The 19137-nt window shown below is 49.9% G+C and overlaps 1 protein-coding gene across 2 annotated transcripts in view; it reads right to left on the bottom strand.

The window, feature by feature from the left end:
- The window catches only part of LOC308323120 (IQ motif and SEC7 domain-containing protein 1-like), a 192027-nt gene that overhangs the window by 23391 nt on the left and 149499 nt on the right, over window positions 1-19137 (bottom strand). The gene's annotated exons all lie outside the window — the stretch shown is intronic.

The raw sequence follows: 19137 nt of genomic DNA, 5'->3' as shown, positions 1-19137 counted from the left end.
ATAAATATTGTGAAAATAGTCGAGCTCACACTGGGAGGCGTTGTTGAGCTTGTAGATTGGCTATTTCCTACAAGCAGAAACATATATATGGCACGAAGTGACAGGTTTTGAGCTCGTAGATCTACTACGTTTGCTAATTTCGCAGTTTTGGACACACAAGGTTTCCACCCCGACAGAGACAATTATGTACACAAACAACAACGAGCAAATCTGTTTCCTCATCTCGGGGCAGACGGCACTGATTTACAGATATGAAAAAACTGCATTGAGAGATCATCGGACCACGAGTCACAGACAAGGTCAGAGAGAGAGAGAAGATGGACGGGCACTGCGTCCGGCTCCCGGAACTGGAGGCGAGCAAACTGACACCGTGGGAGCCGAACCCAGCCCAGCAGAGCTGACAACACTGCAGAGCTCAAAAGACCCTGATGTGATGCTAGACCAAGAGGGAGTCGAGGGCAGTGATTCACCAGTCCCTCCCGAGTGGGTGTTTGTTGACTACATCGCAATAGACAACTTGTGCAAGTTGCAGAATTGCATTTTTTTAGCGCTTTTCCAAGTGCTCAAAGCGCTTTACAACGGTTCATTCATTCATACATTGGGAGGTGAAGCGGCGAACAGTCGACGCCAGCGTCCTCACTTCCCACATTCACACACTGATGGTGACGAGCTCACACCGACCGACTCATTGGAGGCAATGCAGGGTTCAGTGTCTTGCCCAAGGACACGTCGACATGTGGACAGGAGGAGGAGGAGCCGGGATTCGAACCGCCGACCCAGGGATCATTGGACGACCTGCTCTGACCTCCTGAGCCGCCCTACATCAGGCTACCGAACAGATGCCACTTTAAAGGAGCCAGGAGCATGTCGTTTAAAGGTCCACTGCATCTAATTGGTGGACTGTGACAAACCAATGACATCATCGACAGGGTTTCCAAGCTAATATTTTCACTTCCTAGAAAGTTAGCATGCTGAAAGTCATTGTTCTTAAATGTAAAAAGTCAGTTTGAAATCTTCAATGTCACTGGCAGGTTTAGAAACTGTCCACAGCCCTCCTCTGACACACAGAGTGAGTAGACATGAATTGTGCCAACCGTGCAATCTTATAATGAGCATTAGTGAGGAGTGGACCAATTCGGCTAGTATATGAAGATAAGTTTGGACATGGGTAAAGAGCTCATTTAACTTCTTCTGCCGGGCCTCAAAGCAGTAAATGTGAACATAAAACTCACAAGACTAAACAGAATTGGCATTATGTATGTTGTATCTCTTTGACAAACTACATGTAGCAGTCTGTGTTACATGACAAACGTCCTTGGCACCCGAGGGTGCCGTGACAAGTCCAGAGGTGCCGCAGAATACTTTGACAACAAACTAAAGAACTCATTTCAGTTTAACCACACCCAAATCTCTTCTCGAACAAGCTTGTAGATCTGTTATTTTTGGTGAATGTTCCCCCCAGAATATGGATGCTGGGGTTCAAGTGGTTAAACGTCAAATATAAAGTTATTTTCAATCTGCCCAGATGGAAAGTTTTCCTCGTGATATATTTCTTATGGGGGAATATTCACTCCATAAATATAAGGCGCTATAATAGAGGGTATTGTGGAGTCTGTCAGGTCTCACCTCAGGGGGAGGGGCGAGTTACCAGGACAACCAGGCACGCCCACGGCCGTGTCATAGACTCAGTGTATTATCCCAGAGCAATTCTAAATCAGCTGCGCCTCATTCCGGCCGCGCCCTTTATAAACAACCTGCGCACCTAGCAGTATCAGATCCCTGCTACACACAGACGCTCGCGCAGCATATGCCGTCCACTCGGCGTTGGATGGTAAGTCCACACTCCTCTCACTTATGGACTCTCACGTATGGACTATGTTTATTGTTTGATCGTTTGTATCACCACTCAATTGCTCTCTTATTCTCACATCACCAGGCTTGTAGGAGTGGGGCTGGAAGCACACGCAGGAGCGTGTGCCCCCCATAGACAAGTATACACGGAGAGCCGCATGCATACTGGAGACCCACCTGGCTCGTATCGGGGACGAGTGCGGAAGACGGGACCCCCGTATGGAAACGGCAGCTCAACAGCTCCATAAGGTCGCAGTAAGACAAACCGTTCACTATCTATCACCCGTGTTATTAAGAAGAGGCACTCATAGTGGCAAATGAGCAGCTAAGGATAATAACGAAGATTGTGAATGAAGGAAGTCACCCTGTCGATGCTAAATGAAGACTGTGAATGAAGAGTGTCACCGTGGTGTTGTACACTGAAGATTGTTGAATGAAGATAACCCCGTAGAGACTAATGGAAGCTAGCAGGCTCTAGATAAAGTGTCACGTCCACCCTGTGAAAGAAGACAGGCCCGTGTTATGTTTATTTCACCCTTTGAAGAGACTTTAAGTTGGCTTGCGCCGCCAGGCCCGGTGAAAGAAGACCGTTAGAAACTAGAGCGCTTACTTTGTGTTAACCCCCTGACTGCCGTTGTCGTACCGACACGGCCACCCAGTAGATAGAGAGAAATAAGAATATAAATGCTTGTGTATCTTCCTGTTGGCCGAGCCTAAGGGGCCCTCCGTACCATACTCGCCCGGTACCATACCAAGTACTTTTACTCTAATTACTCACCACCCCGTATCCGAGTACTTCTACTCTAAAGTACTCTTCTGTGCCTTGTGGATAGAGAAAGATACGCACCCCCCTTACCTACCTCCGGGGAAGCCTCCTGGCCTCCTCTGGAACCTGGAAAAGAAGAAGAGACAGAGTTATACAAAGGTCCAGTTGGTAGACTGCCTAGACCGGGTGTCTCAGGCCCCAACTTTGTACTTACCTTGTGCTCTGACCGTATGCTAACATCCCCTCTCATCCTCTGCAGTGACGACTCCCGCCTCGGAACCGGGACCTCATGCAAAGAATATTACTGTCCGAGTTCTGTTTGTGAAAACTGACGTTGTTTGAACCTGTTGGAGAAATAAAGCAAGGGGCGCCATCGTGTGTCTAACCCCTGAAACTGCACTCTGAGTTGTATTTCCCACCCGACCTCCCACATATGGTGGAGAATGTGGGTATTCATCTGATCTCAACCACCGCCTAAACATGGCCAGCCTCGAATTGGCCGCCCTTCTCCGAAGTCAGACTGAACTACAGAACGCGGTGCGTGAGGTGGTCCGCAGGCTAGACCGACACGGCGATGTCCCTAGGACCCCCAACGCCGTCCTCTCCAAGCAGACCCCCGAGGATGACATCGAGGCGTACCTCGAACTCTTCGAACGCACCGCCGACCGCGAGCAGTGGCCCGCCGCCGACTGGGCCGGCATACTGGCGCCCTACCTCTCGGGAGAGGCTCAACGCGCATGTCGGGACCTTCCCGCCAGAGACGCTCGAGACTACGAGACGCTGAAGGCCGCCATCTTGTCCACCCTCGGCTACAGCCTGCCCGCCCGGGCCCAGCGGTACCACATGTGGGCCTATCAGCAGGCCCAGCCCCCTCGCGCTCAGGTCGCCGACCTCTACCGCCTGACGCAGAGCTGGCTGACCACGGGCGGAGAGACCCCGTGGATTGAGAGATTAGTCATAGACCGGTGTGTCCGTGCCCTGCCATCCGACGCCAAGAAATATGTTGCCCGAGTCAGCCCCACATCCGTGGACGCCCTGATCGCCCTCCTGGAGAACCACCACGTCTGCTCGGATATGCTCCGCCAGACCAAGAGCGACGCCGTCCCCAAGACAGACGACCGCCGAGACCGACGCCGACCAGCCCCGCCGACCCCGCCGGCCCCGGTCCGGCCCCGTGCCTCCGGCCCCCCCGACCGCAGCCCGCGGATCCGCAGGTGCTACGTCTGTAATCGGGAGGACCACCTGTCCTGGGCCTGCCCAGAGCGGCCCCTCGGCCCCGATGTCTCCATGCCCTCCGCGGACAGCATGAGAGGGCCCCGCCCCTGCCTCCACACCGGAAGTGAGAGCCGACGACAGACCACCCTCCCCGCCCGGGTTGATGGGACCGACACCCATGCCTTGCTGGACTCAGGCAGCGTGGTGACGCTGGTCCGGGGTGACCTCGCCTCCGCCACCAATGGACCCACCATCCCGGTCACGTGTGTCCACGGAGATGTCCGACGGTACCCCCGTCGCCCACGTGACCGTACAGACCCCCCGTGGCTCCGCGTTGGTCGCCGCCGGAGTGGTCCCCGAACTCCCAGTCCCCCTCTTGATCGGAACGGACTGTCCGCTGTTCGAGAAATACTGGAACCCGGGACGACGAGGGCCCCCCAGGACGCGGCGCCGCCGCCGCCGCCGAAGTAGCGTACCCCTCGTCGCCTGCCCCGCCCTCCGCGAAGACGGGACCTCGTCCACCAGCAGCGGCAGAGGAAGTCCCCAGCCAGAACCCTGGCCGGAAGAAGCGGAGGCCTCCGACGCCGACGACACGCCGGCCCTCGGTGAAGACCCCTTCCTAGAGTTCCCCAGAATAGACGCGCCACCCCCCCGGCGGCAAGGATCGTTCGCCACCGCTCAGTGGGCCGACCCCAACCTGGCTGGCGCCAGGCGGAACGTCGTGGCTGTCGACGGGAAGCTGAACCCGGGGGTGAGTGAGAAACCTTTCCCACACTTCTTCGTCCGACACGACTTACTGTACCGCGCTTGCAAAGACCCCGCTGGGGAGGTCGTCGAACAATTACTCGTCCCCAAACCGTATGTGTCCCGAGTAATGTATCTCGCCCACTCCCACCAGTTAGGGGCCCACCTGGCCGTACAAAAGACTTACGACCGGGTCGCCGCCCGTTTCTATTGGCCAGGCGTTAAGAAGGCCATTGAGGAGTTTTGCCGCTCCTGTGCCGAGTGTCAGCTAACCGCCCCCCGCGGCGTGCCCCATAGCCCCCTAATTCCAATGCCAATTATCGATGTACCGTTCTCCCGTATCGCCATGGATATTGTCGGACCCCTCCCTAAGTCCGCCCGGGGCCACCGGTACATCCTAGTCATCATGGATTATGCGACGCGCTATCCGGAGGCCATCCCCCTCCGCACCGCCAACGCCCGGGCCATCGCCCACGAGTTGCTGATGTTATTCAGCCACGTCGGCATAGCGGACGAAATCCTGACGGACCAGGGCACGTGCTTCATGTCCAGAGTCCTAGCCTCCCTGTATAAATGGCTGAAGGTCAAGCGGATACGGACCTCCGCCTACCACCCTGAGACGGATGGTTTGGTCGAACGGTTCAACCAAACGCTGAAGAAAATGTTAAAACGCGTCACGGAAGAGGACGCCAAAGACTGGGACCGCCTCATCCCGTTTGTACTCTTCGCAATTCGCGAAGTACCCCAAGCGTCAACCGGGTTTTCGCCCTTTGAGCTCCTGTACGGGAGGAAACCGCGTGGCCTCCTCGACCTGGCTAAAGAAGCCTGGGAGAGCCAGCCGTCCCCCCTCCGCAGCGTCATCGAACACGTCGACGCGCTCCAGGAGCGCGCCAAACGCATCTGGCCCATCGTAAGAGAGCACATGGCCGCAGCCCAGACGGCCCAGGCGCGCACCTACAATAAGGGTGCCAAGATCCGAGAGTTCGCCCCCGGCGATAAAGTGCTGGTGTTGGTCCCCACCAGCGAATGTAAGTTCCTGGCCCGATGGAAGGGCCCATATGAAGTCGTAGAGAGGAAAGGAGACGTGAACTACCGGGTGAGTCAGCCAGGCAGAAGACGCGGACACCAGATCTACCACGTGAACATACTGAAACGGTGGCATACGCCGGAGGAAGTGCCCCTACCCGCTTTAGTAACCTTTGTCTCCCCGCAGGCCCCGGCCGTGGCCCTTGGTGAGGGTCTGACGCCCCAGCAGACACAGGACTTGCGGGAACTACTCGATCGGAACCGCGACGTGTTCTCAGAGTTACCGGGCCACACCTCCGTGCTAAAGCATGACATCGACACCCCTAACGGCCAGGTAGTGAGACTACGGCCGTACCGGATCCCGGAGGCACGAAGGAAGGCAATCCAAGAAGAGGTCCAGAAGATGCTCGAGCTGGGGGTCATCGAGGAGTCCCACAGTGCCTGGTCGAGCCCGATCGTGATTGTCCCCAAACCCGACGGCACACTCCGCTTCTGCAATGATTTCCGGAAGTTAAATGAGATCTCCGTGTTCGACGCGTATCCCATGGCCCGCGTCGATGAGCTGATTGACCGGCTGGGGCCCGCCCGGTTCATCAGTACCCTCGACCTGACGAAAGGGTACTGGCAGGTTCCCCTCACGGAGAGAGCCAAGCAGAAGACGGCCTTCATCACTCCCGATGGACTCTTCCAGTACCGAGTGATGCCCTTCGGAGTACACGGGGCCCCCGCCACGTTCCAACGGCTGATGGACCGGATACTGCGACCCCACCAGGCCTTCGCGGCGGCCTACCTGGACGATGTAATCATCCACAGCGCCACCTGGGGACAGCACCTGGAGCGGGTCGACACAGTCCTAGCCACCCTACGGGCGGCCGGCCTGACCGCCAACGCAAAGAAGTGCCGCATTGGTTGGACCGAGACGGACTACCTCGGCTACACCATCGGCCGAGGGTGCATCCGACCACAGACGAGGAAGGTGGAGAAGATCCAGACCTGGCCACGCCCGGTGACCAAGAAGCAGGTCAAGTCCTTCCTCGGCCTGATCGCCTATTACCAGAAGTTCGTCCAGAACTTCGCCACGATCGCGGCCCCCCTCCACGACTTGACCAAGAAGAACCTTCCCCACCACGTCCAGTGGACGGACGAGGCGGACGAAGCCTTCCGCACGTTGAAGACCGCCCTGTGCAGCGAGCCGGTGCTCGTGGCGCCGGACTTCACAAGGCCCTTCATCCTCTCCACGGATGCGTCCAACACCGGGGTCGGCGCTGTCCTGTCCCAGCCGCTAGACGGAGATGAGCATCCCGTACTGTACATCAGCAGGAAGCTGCTGAAGCACGAGCGTAACTACTCCACGGTCGAGAAGGAGTGCCTGGCCGTGAAATGGGCCATCCATCACCTCCGGTACTACTTATGGGGCAGACAGTTCACCCTCGTGACCGACCACGCGCCACTCAAGTGGATGGCGGCAAACAAAGACCGCAACGACCGTGTCACCCGCTGGTTCGTCGAGCTCCAGAGCTACAAGTTCGAGATAGAGCACCGGCCCGGGACCAAGATGAAACACGCGGACGCGCTCTCAAGACTGTACGAAGACGAGGGAAGTAGTCAAGCTCCTTGCGGTAGCAAGAAACTTAGGGGGGGAGTGTGTGGAGTCTGTCAGGTCTCACCTCAGGGGGAGGGGCGAGTTACCAGGACAACCAGGCACGCCCACGGCCGTGTCATAGACTCAGTGTATTATCCCAGAGCAATTCTAAATCAGCTGCGCCTCATTCCGGCCGCGCCCTTTATAAACAACCTGCGCACCTAGCAGTATCAGATCCCTGCTACACACAGACGCTCGCGCAGCATATGCCGTCCACTCGGCGTTGGATGGTAAGTCCACACTCCTCTCACTTATGGACTCTCACGTATGGACTATGTTTATTGTTTGATCGTTTGTATCACCACTCAATTGCTCTCTTATTCTCACATCACCAGGCTTGTAGGAGTGGGGCTGGAAGCACACGCAGGAGCGTGTGCCCCCCATAGACAAGTATACACGGAGAGCCGCATGCATACTGGAGACCCACCTGGCTCGTATCGGGGACGAGTGCGGAAGACGGGACCCCCGTATGGAAACGGCAGCTCAACAGCTCCATAAGGTCGCAGTAAGACAAACCGTTCACTATCTATCACCCGTGTTATTAAGAAGAGGCACTCATAGTGGCAAATGAGCAGCTAAGGATAATAACGAAGATTGTGAATGAAGGAAGTCACCCTGTCGATGCTAAATGAAGACTGTGAATGAAGAGTGTCACCGTGGTGTTGTACACTGAAGATTGTTGAATGAAGATAACCCCGTAGAGACTAATGGAAGCTAGCAGGCTCTAGATAAAGTGTCACGTCCACCCTGTGAAAGAAGACAGGCCCGTGTTATGTTTATTTCACCCTTTGAAGAGACTTTAAGTTGGCTTGCGCCGCCAGGCCCGGTGAAAGAAGACCGTTAGAAACTAGAGCGCTTACTTTGTGTTAACCCCCTGACTGCCGTTGTCGTACCGACACGGCCACCCAGTAGATAGAGAGAAATAAGAATATAAATGCTTGTGTATCTTCCTGTTGGCCGAGCCTAAGGGGCCCTCCGTACCATACTCGCCCGGTACCATACCAAGTACTTTTACTCTAATTACTCACCACCCCGTATCCGAGTACTTCTACTCTAAAGTACTCTTCTGTGCCTTGTGGATAGAGAAAGATACGCACCCCCCTTACCTACCTCCGGGGAAGCCTCCTGGCCTCCTCTGGAACCTGGAAAAGAAGAAGAGACAGAGTTATACAAAGGTCCAGTTGGTAGACTGCCTAGACCGGGTGTCTCAGGCCCCAACTTTGTACTTACCTTGTGCTCTGACCGTATGCTAACATCCCCTCTCATCCTCTGCAGTGACGACTCCCGCCTCGGAACCGGGACCTCATGCAAAGAATATTACTGTCCGAGTTCTGTTTGTGAAAACTGACGTTGTTTGAACCTGTTGGAGAAATAAAGCAAGGGGCGCCATCGTGTGTCTAACCCCTGAAACTGCACTCTGAGTTGTATTTCCCACCCGACCTCCCACAGTATGTGCATGCTTAAAGTGAATGGCACATCGAGTGGCAAAGCAACATGCAAAGTGAGTTTAACATTGTTTAACGTTGTTTAATGCAATCAGAGAGGACTTTTATGTGTGGATGTATGGGCTGTCAAGGCCTGAAAGTAGTTTTTTTGACACTCAGTAGGCCTTCCTGCATAACTTCCTGCATAACTAAGTGCTTTACATAGATTGTGCATTCACCCATTCACACACACACACACACACACACACACACACACACACACACACACACACACACACACACACACACACCGATGGTGGAGGAAACCATGCAAGGCACCAACCTGCACATCAATTTACAATTTAGACATTTAGCAGACACTCTTAATCCAGAGCGATTTACAGTAAGAAAGAACAAAATAACATGGTAATACAGTGATAACAGATACTATAGTCATCATGAATCATACCTATTACGCTAAAAACCTAACAGTGGAATATCTATATAAAGAAACTATGCATAACTAGATAGATAGATAGATAGATAGATAGATAGATAGATAGATAGATACTATGGGCTGTATTTTGCGTGTCTTAAGTACCAGGTCTTATTCCCTAACTTGAGTAAACTAAAGACCTGGAGGCGTGATCAATGCCATTTGGCTATTCTGAGTGGCCAAAGAGCATTGATCACGCCTCCAGGTCTTTAGTTTACTCAAGTTAGGTAATAAGACCTGGTACTTAAGACACGCAAAATACAGCCCTCTGTCTACATAAAATACTATCCAAGTTACATAAGTTGAGCCTTTGCGTACGCCTGTAAGGGGCTACGACAAGTGTTATACGCGCTACAATCATCGGGAGCAATTATGGGGTCAGGGTCTTATTGCTCGAGGACACACACTTTCAACACAAACTCTGGGTAATATTCAGGGGCACCCTGAGCCCTGAGCCATACGAGAACTGAGTTAGAGACGAATCAGAATGCAAACAAAGTTCCTGTGAAGTCTAGACGCTGTGACAGATAATTGTCTCGTCCCTGATCTCCGGAGAGCAAGGTTGCACTGTCGTGACCGCCTGTCTGCCTGCCCTGTTTCATCTGTGACACAGACAGGCAGACAGACAGACACCCTGTCTGCCTGTCCTGTTCCATCTGTGCAGCCACACAGATGCAGGCAGACAGGCAGACACCCTTCTCCCTGCCCGTCCCCTCTGTTATAAGCCAGACAGATGCAGGCAGGCAGGCAGACAGAGGTAATCAGATGTGCATTAATGATGGCCTCCCTGCCTCCGGGGGGCAGCGCAGCAGATGCTCTGCCATGGGCAGTGAGGCACACACATGCTGACATCCCCTGCCTGATGGCTTGTGATTGGATGAGACGGGGGCGGTCGCCGGTCACGGGGGTAATAGGGGAGCGCCCCACTGTGTTCAGTTGGGCCGTCACACAACTAGGGGAGGTCGAGGATTTATCGGAATATAAGTCGGACGGTGCCGAGTCGGCTCAAGTGAACTTCGGCATGGCGACTCTCGCTCGCTTCAGCCTCTTGTGGCTCAAGTTCGCTTGATCAATACCGCGGTAACCTGGTCAATATCTATACTTTATCGCCCCCCAAAAATAAATAAGGCTTTGCGGTTTGCGGGATTCGATCGGAGGAGGTGTGTGGGGGTTAGGAATCTAATGATGGGTGAGGTACGCCACCGAGCTGGACGCTGAAATGGGGTTTTTAAGCTGTGTTAGAATGTGAGAACGGCCCACCACGTCCTGCCTTCATCAGTGTGATTCACATCACAACAAGGAAACGGCCCTGGATAAGAATGAATGAATGAATGAACGAACGAACGAACGAACGAACGAACGAATGAATGAACGAATTACTTCCTTTAAGTGTCATGCCACCTCGTGGCCCATCCCTCATGGGATTATATGATGCCTTTTCATACAGTTACAATTATTCGGATATTATACACGTCTTTTTACACTGGATAAGAATGCTACAAGTGGCACTATAGGCGCCATATGGGAAGACATCATCAGAAGCACACACATAGACATCAAAGGGGGCTTCAGCCCCTGCCCTTTTACCCGTCTGAAAAACAGGGTTGCGCCCCGAAAATAGCTGATCCACAAGTTCTCGACGCGTTGTGAGCTTGTAGATCTGCCATTTTCGCTATTTTTGCCCCTGCCTCTCCAACACTCTCTGCCTACACTCCACATACATGAGGAAGGGAGGACAATTTACATAATGAGTCTTGGACACCTGCCACCCTCTGATTATAATTAATTTTCCTTGACAGCGTGCTATCCCTTCAAACGGGATTCAGTAACATGACGCGACGTCTAAGACCCCCAAGTCCCTTATATAATTATTCCCACAATATATTATGTACAAGCAACGCAGAACACATACACAGTCACACACACACACACACACACACACACACGTGCACACACACACACACACACACACACACACACACACACACACACACACACACACACACACACACACACACACTAGGCAACAATACGCAATACAATACTGTGTGAAACTATCCAACAACACATAAAAGGTATAAAAGTTACATAGAGTTTGACACAGACACTCACTCACATGCACCGTGCGTCCTTACCAGCATAGCTATAGCTTCCCGCTCTACAGTATCTAGACTTTGTGGCAAAACGCCACATGTCACCTCAAAAACACAGCCATTGTCACCTTCCCTCTCTCTGTGCGGTGCGTTCTGGCTCCAACGTGGCTGTGACTCCCACAGTGTGTGTGTGAGTCACCTTCCAGCCTGTCCACATCGTGTGTACCCCTCTCCCGCCTCCCTCCCCTCCCCATGCTCCCCCTGTGAGCGACAGCAATTACACTAGGACAGCTGGGACGGGGGACAACTTCCTCCTGTGTGTCACTGGAGATAGCATCAAGGAGGAAGGGACACGGTCGGTCCGTCGGTCAGCCTTGAGGTCGTTTTAGGAATGTGAGCGAGGTATAGAGGGGCTTCACAACAGGAAGACCACGGCCCGTTGTATTAATAGTAGAGACCGGTCAAAGGGGGAAACCCCTGGACACTGCACTGACGCTCTTCTGGCGCTGATTTATGTTTCTGTTTCTGATCTTTGTACACACCACCGAAAAACGTGGACATGCCTTACAAAAGTCAAACTGAAAGCTAACCTTGAAATACAAGTGAGGGCCCCATGCACCGTATACCCCTCCTCCTTTCTCTGTATGCATTTTTGCTGCTATGCTGAGATTTTACGGATAATGTATGTAATATGTCATTACTGTTGAATCTATATGTAACAAGTTGTGAGCATGCGGAAGCGGCCGCCTATACGCCTGTGCTCCGCGGGCCGCGATACGTCACTGACCGACCCGACCCTCTGTGTTTTCAACCCAGCTCTGCGGTTTGCCTAATAGCTCTAATGCACAGGCATTAGAGCTATGGACCAGAGCTAGCAGAGACTAGAAGTGCAGCGTCATGGTGTCAGTGTGTGTAGAACCAGAGACTATAGAAGTGCAGCGTCATGGTGTCAGTGTAGAACCAGAGACCATAGAAGTGCAGCGTCATGGTGTCAGTGTAGAACCAGAGACCATAGAAGTGCAGCGTCATGGTGTCAGTGTAGAACCAGAGACCATAGAAGTGCAGCGTCATGGTGTCAGTGTAGAACCAGAGACTATAGAAGTGCAGCGTCATGGTGTCAGTGTGTGTAGAACCAGAGACCATAGAAGTGCAGCGTCATGGTGTCAGTGTGTGTAGAACCAGAGACCATAGAAGTGCAGCGTCATGGTGTCAGTGTGTGTAGAACCAGAGACCATAGAAGTGCAGCGTCATGGTGTCAGTGTGTGTAGAACCAGAGACTATAGAAGTGCAGCGTCATGGTGTCAGTGTGTGTAGAACCAGAGACCATAGAAGTGCAGCGTCATGGTGTCAGTGTGTGTAGAACCAGAGACCATAGAAGTGCAGCGTCATGGTGTCAGTGTGTGTAGAACCAGAGACCATAGAAGTGCAGCGTCATGGTGTCAGTGTGTGTAGAACCAGAGACCATAGAAGTGCAGCGTCATGGTGTCAGTGTGTGTAGAACCAGAGACCATAGAAGTGCAGCGTCATGGTGTCAGTGTGTGTAGAACCAGAGACCATAGAAGTGCAGCGTCATGGTGTCAGTGTGTGTAGAACCAGAGACCATAGAAGTGCAGCGTCATGGTGTCAGTGTGTGTAGAACCAGAGACCATAGAAGTGCAGCGTCATGGTGTCAGTGTGTGTAGAACCAGAGACCATAGAAGTGCAGCGTCATGGTGTCAGTGTGTGTAGAACCAGAGACCATAGAAGTGCAGCGTCATGGTGTCAGTGTGTGTAGAACCAGAGACCATAGAAGTGCAGCGACATGGTGTCAGTGTGTGTAGAACCAGAGACCATAGAAGTGCAGCGACATGGTGTCAGTGTGTGTAGAACCAGAGACCATAGAAGTGCAGCGTCATGGTGTCAGTGTAGAACCAGAGACCATAGAAGTGCAGCGTCATGGTGTCAGTGTAGAACCAGAGACCATAGAAGTGCAGCGTCATGGTGTCAGTGTGTGTAGAACCAGAGACCATAGAAGTGCAGCGTCATGGTGTCAGTGTGTGTAGAACCAGAGACCATAGAAGTGCAGCGTCATGGTGTCAGTGTGTGTAGAACCAGAGACCATAGAAGTGCAGAGTCATGGTGTAAGTGTGTGTGGGGTCAGAGGATCAGTGTGCTCAGAGCATGGGTCCGTTTGTCTCAGTGGCAGCAAATTGGATCTTATTCAACAACCACTTTAATCTGATCACCTCACACACACACACACACACACACACACACACACAGGATGCATTAAGTGAGCATGCTCTCTGTAGCGTTCAGAGATTGTGGAACAGTTGGCCGACTACATGAGATTATACAGGAAGTATGACTTCTATAACTGACAACACTACAGCTAAAGCACGGCACTGCACAGCTCTATAGAGCTAGAACACAACACAACTAAACATCCTCTGCTGATACGCTGTGGTCATACGTGATCTCTCGCCGTCTCTCTCTGCCTCACGTGTCTCACGTCAGGACTGAGTGGCTGCCGTGTCTGCTGTCGCAATAACTGATGAGGTAAATCCCAACAACTGCCACCCTATACAATATATTTGAACAGATCTATTAGAGTAAAATTCTGCCCGTGCAGCACTTTACAGAGCGCAGGAACAGCAGCTGTACATCAATCTCTAATGTGCAGTGGAATATGAGACATGAGAGCATGAGAAACACCTCAATCTGATGGTTTGCTTCTCAAACCTTTCAATCAACGTCCAGCTGCACTCAGGGCCAGGTGATGCACTCAGGGCCACTGTTTGCAAAACGCCCACCCAGTGCTCGATGGGGCCACGCCCACCCAGTGCTCGATGGGGCCACGCCCACCCAGTGCTCCATGGGGCCACGCCCACCCAGTGCTCCATGGGGCCACGCCCACCCAGTGCTCCATGGGGCCACGCCCACCCAGTGCTCCATGGGGCCACAACAAGACGCAGGAATGATTAATGTGAATTAACGCGAGTGGGACGGTTTTACCAGGCTACCCACATTATACATGGGGGTCCTATCTTGTGCCAGCCCTTATACCTCTCAGCCCTAAACTTATTTGCCATTTTTGAGTGGTGCAACCACTCCTACAACCAGCAATGTCCGTGCGTATGTATGTATCTATGTATCAGTGGTCTGCCATGAGCACGAGTATGTGACTTATTAGTACCAGTAGGGGGCGCCAGAAACAGAGAGAGAGATAGTGATGTGCCTGCTGCCTGCTAATGAGAGAGACTATTTTGACAGACATTTCAACATAGTTCAACTATAGGCCCGGACGGTTAATTAGCTCAACCGTCTGGGCACCTAGGCTGCCAAGCCAGCCGGCCGGACGGCGTGCCGCGGGTTCGATTCCCGAGCCCGGCGGCCTTTGCTGCGTGTCACTCGACTCCCCATCTCTCTCCACCTTTCTGTCTAATTACAACAACAACAACAAAACTATAGCCGGCCCGTTCTACATCCAGCTTGTAGGTCGGCTAATTAAAATAGTTAATTTAGGGATATGGGGCAAGATATAGCCCTGTCTCACTGTGACCGCACGCGCACACACACACACACACACGCACACACACACACGAGGACATCATGGGCTTAATTAAGCTGCTTAATTAAGTGGGCGTTTTAGTATACAAACACAGCGTGACAGAAGTGGCTCGCGGATATTTGAGCCTGGCTGCTTTTCACATCTCCCCCAGCTATAGGTTTATATTCATTTAAATAGAAGACACATCTCCCCCAGCTATAGGAAAAGACACATCTCCCCCAGCTATAGGATAGAAGACACATCTCCCCCAGCTATAGGTTCATATTAATTTAAATAGAAGACACATCTCCCCCAGCTATAGGATAATACACATCTCCCCCAGCTATGGGTCTATATTAATATAGCAGCACACAGTGAGGCACATTGATCACTTTAAATGAAAAACCTACACTGTACACTGTTGATTGTTTAGTCAATATTATTTTACAGTGTGCAGGGGCATAACTCACTGTCCCTCGTGTACAACGCGCTGATACTCTTCTTTTTCATGCACCATATTTGGGACAAACTCCCAGAAAACTGCATGTCTGCTGCCTCTCATATTTATTTTCAAACTCAACTAAAGAAAGACCCAATTATGTTTGCTGCTGCCTTTGATTATTCTCTTTTCTTTTCTCTTCTGCAGCCCAAATAAACAACTACACTTTAGAAACCAGCCCAAATAAACAACTACACTTTAGAAACAAGCCCAAATAAACAACTACACTTTAGAAACAAGCCCAAATAAACAACTACACTTTAGAAACAAGCCCAAATAAACAACTACACTTTAGAAACCAGCCCAAATAAACAACTACACTTTAGAAACAAGCCCAAATAAACAACTACACTTTAGAAACAAGCCCAAATAAACAACTACACTTTAGAAACAAGCCCAAATAAACAACTACACTTTAGAAACCAGCCCAAATAAACAACTACACTTTAGAAACAAGCCCAAATAGACAACTACACTTTAGAAACAAGCCCAAATAAACAACTACACTTTAGAAACCAGCCCAAATAAACAACTACACTTTAGAAACCAGCCCAAATAAACAACTACACTTTAGAAACAAGCCCAAATAAACAACTACACTTTAGAAACCAGCCCAAATAAACAACTACACTTTAGAAACCAGCCCAAATAAACAACTACACTTTAGAAACAAGCCCAAATAAACAACTACACTTTAGAAACAAGCCCAAATAAACAACTACACTTTAGAAACAAGCCCAAATAAACAACTACACTTTAGAAACAAGCCCAAATAAACAACTACACTTTAGAAACAAGCCCAAATAAACAACTACACTTTAGAAACAAGCCCAAATAAACAACTACACTTTAGAAACAAGCCCAAATAAACAACTACACTTTAGAAACCAGCCCAAATAAACAACTACACTTTAGAAACAAGCCCAAAAAAACAACTACACTTTAGAATTTAGAAACCAGCCCAAATAAACAACTACACTTTAGAAACAAGCCCAAATAAACAACTACGTACACTTTAGAAACAAGCTCAAATAAACAACTACACTTTAGAAACAAGCCCAAATAAACAACTACACTTTAGAAACAAGCCCAAATAAACAACTACACTTTAGAAACAAGCCCAAATAAACAACTACACTTTAGAAACAAGCCCAAATAAACAACTACACTTTAGAAACAAGCCCAAATAAACAACTACACTTTAGAAACAAGCCCAAATAAACAACTATACTTTAGAAACCAGCCCAAATAAACAACTACACTTTAGAAACAAGCCCAAATAAACAACTACACTTTAGAAACCAGCCCAAATAAACAACTACACTTTAGAAACCAGCCCAAATAAACAACTACACTTTAGAAACAAGCCCAAATAAACAACTACACTTTAGAAACAAGCCCAAATAAACAACTACACTTTAGAAACAAGCCCAAATAAACAACTACACTTTAGAAACAAGCCTAAATAAACAACTACACTTTAGAAACCAGCCCAAATAAACAACTACACTTTAGAAACAAGCCCAAATAAACAACTACACTTTAGAAACAAGCCCAAATAAACAACTACACTTTAGAAACAAGCCCAAATAAACAACTACACTTTAGAAACCAGCCCAAATAAACAACTACACTTTAGAAACAAGCCCAAATAAACAACTACACTTTAGAAACAAGCCCAAATAAACAACTACACTTTAGAAACAAGCTCAAATAAAAAACTACACTTTAGAAACAAGCCCAAATAAACAACTACACTTTAGAAACAAGCTCAAATAAACAACTACACTTTAGAAACAAGCCCAAATAAACAACTACACTTCAGAAACAAGCCCAAATAAACAACTACACTTTAGAAACAAGCCCAAATAAACAACTCCACTTTAGAAACAAGCCCAAATAAACAACTACACTTTAGAAACCAGCCCAAATAAGCAACTACACTTTAGAAACAAGCTCAAATAAACAACTACACTTTAGAAACAAGCCCAAATAAACAACTACACTTTAGAAACAAGCCCAAATAAATAACTACACTTTAGAATTTAGAAACCAGCCCAAATAAACAACTATACACTTTAGAAACAAGCCCAAATAAACAACTACACTTTAGAAACCAGCCCAAATAAGCAACTACACTTTAGAAACAAGCTCAAATAAACAACTACACTTTAGAAACAAGCCCAAATAAACAACTACACTTTAGAAACAAGCCCAAATAAATAACTACACTTTAGAATTTAGAAACCAGCCCAAATAAACAACTATACACTTTAGAAACAAGCCCAAATAAACAACTACACTTTAGAAACAAGCCCAAATAAACAACTACACTTTAGAAACAGTATTCCTATTCCGCATCATCCTTCATCACGTCTTAAGAGGCCAACAGAAACCTTGGCAAACGTTTCCACTCATCGGTAAAGCATGCAAAACGTGCTTCGGTCAGCGGTGGTTTCTCTCTTCAAATCGGGAAGAATCATGGAGGACGAGAGAGAATGAATTGAATCATGGAGGACGTCGGGCGAGAGAGAATGAATTGAATCATGGAGGACGTCGGGCGAGAGAGAATGAATTGACGTTTTTTTCATTCATTTAGTAGTAAGTGCTTTTGAACGGGCCGTTTGTGGAGCTGTAATGGGCCAGGAAACATTTAATTGTCTACGCAGCAGAGAGAGAGAGAGAGAGAGAGAGAGAGAGAGAGACACTGTGTGGTCCGTGCCAGAGAGAGAGAGAGAGAGAGAGAGAGAGAGAGAGAGAGAGAGACACTGTGTGGTCCGTGCCAGACAGCCAGGAGGACAACGCTCCCTGTAGAGCATTAGTTTTCATGTCAAGGAGAGACAGAGAGAGACACAGACACAGAGAGAGAGAGAGAGAGAGAGAGAGAGAGAGACACAGACACAGACACAGAGAGAGAGAGAGAGAGAGAGACACACAGAGACACACAGAGACAGACAGAGATTAGCACTCCAGACGTTGCTGTGTGTCCTGGACCATGGGCTACCCAGGGTAGAACATTATTGGGTCACCAGAGACGCAGTGCCCTGTGCGATGGATAGGACACACATGCAGTGCTGGAGGCTCTACTCCCACCTGTCTGCCACCACAAGCCATGCCTGCGCTTCACAAGTTGAAAGGAACCTCCACTGACAACACTCTGTGCACAGGGCATATAGAGAGATAGAGAGGCAGGCAGGCAGGCAGGCACAGACACAGACACAGACACAGACACAGACAGACAGACAGACAGACAGACAGACAGAGCAGTGTTCCACGGCAGTCTAGTAGAAAGAGTAAACGTCATTTGTCTCTGCAGAGAGGGCTCAGGGAATAAGATGACCCTAAACTCCACTAAACTCCACATAACACTATACTGGACCGTAACGGGGAAAAAGGACGAAAGGACACTGATGTCACCCTGCTTTCATCCACACCACACTGTGCTGCACTAAGACTGTTCAGGAGTCTGCCATGACAGTAGACACACCAGGGAACTACATACTGTACAGATATGATTCATATCAACACATATGGGGCACTATACAGCAGTGTTTAACACAAAATAACTCTGCAATTAAAGGACTAGATCTGAAGGCCACACTATGGCCTGAAAATGTAGCCCCTTCAAAAGATGAGTTATCAACTTATCGATCATTCATTCATTGCATTATGCTAGCTATGGGTTCTCTAAGAATGCTGTAGTCGGGTAAAGTGGGTACTTGGATTCAGAAATCACTGAGCTGAGCTCACATGGCTCAGTCATAAACTCATAACACAACGTTGTGAGCTTGTAGAATCACAATTTCCGGCGAGCGACACTGCCGCGTGATGAAACAAGCGTCTCTCCTGTTA

The sequence above is a fragment of the Protomyctophum bolini genome (genome assembly GCF_963924005.1).
Source record: "Protomyctophum bolini genome assembly, chromosome: 2".
NCBI lineage: Eukaryota > Metazoa > Chordata > Actinopteri > Myctophiformes > Myctophidae > Protomyctophum > Protomyctophum bolini.
Note: the sequence above shows the minus strand (reverse complement) of the source record. Positions and strands in the feature narration are given on the sequence as shown.